General features: G+C 71.1%; 1 protein-coding gene across 1 annotated transcript in view; it reads left to right on the forward strand.

Moving 5' to 3' along the window:
• The window catches only part of TNRC18 (trinucleotide repeat containing 18), a gene marked incomplete at its 5' end in the record, with an annotated part of 89,794 nt that overhangs the window by 553 nt on the left and 88,515 nt on the right, over positions 1–726 (forward strand). The gene's annotated exons all lie outside the window — the stretch shown is intronic.

Raw genomic sequence — 726 nt, forward strand, 5'->3', positions numbered from 1 at the left:
GCCCTGCGGGTGGCCGCCCCCTCCTGTCGCCCCCCCCCCCACCCCGGGATCTTGGGGAGGGAGGCTCGGGAGAAACTGCTCGGCCTGTTCCTTGGCGTTCTTCGGCAGGGACGCGGCACCTCTCTTTCCCTGAGCGGGTCCACGGGGGTGCGGGCAGGCTCAGCTCTCAGGGCTCGGAGACCCCCGGGCCCGGGACGGAGGCCATTCCTGAGGCCCCGGCCGAGAAGGGTGCGCGGCTCGGCTGCTTTCCCCAGTGCGTCATGCCCTCCCAAAGCTTCTGCGTCTGCGGAAATCCGAGCCTCCGGGGGCGATTCTAACCCTCGGGCCCCTGCTGCTCCAGCCCAGGCTGGGGTTTTCAGAATCCGGGCGAGAAAAGAACAAGCCCGCTCCACACCCTTTGAGACGTGAGCTCCCCGAACTCGAATCCTTTTCTTGGCAAAGGCCCTTGCCCGGCGCCCGTGGGCCGTTCTAGCTCATCCAGTCGCAGCAGGTTTCCGTCCGGCCCCAGCGTCGGAGGCTGCGGGGAGCACGAAGACCACAGGCTCGGGCGGGCGGGGACCCTCTCGCTACCCCTCGGTCCCCGGGAGGAGAGCGACAGCCCCGGGACTCACACCCCGGTAGGAGAGCAGGGACCGCGGCCCCAGGAGCCCCTTGTTCTCCGGCGGGAAGGCGGGCGCGCGGCGCGGTGGGGCGCCGAGACCGGGCGGCCGCCATCCCGAAGCCCCG

This window comes from Crocuta crocuta, unplaced genomic scaffold (assembly GCF_008692635.1).
Source record: "Crocuta crocuta isolate KB4526 unplaced genomic scaffold, BGI_CrCroc_1.0 scaffold273, whole genome shotgun sequence".
Lineage (NCBI taxonomy): Eukaryota > Metazoa > Chordata > Mammalia > Carnivora > Hyaenidae > Crocuta > Crocuta crocuta.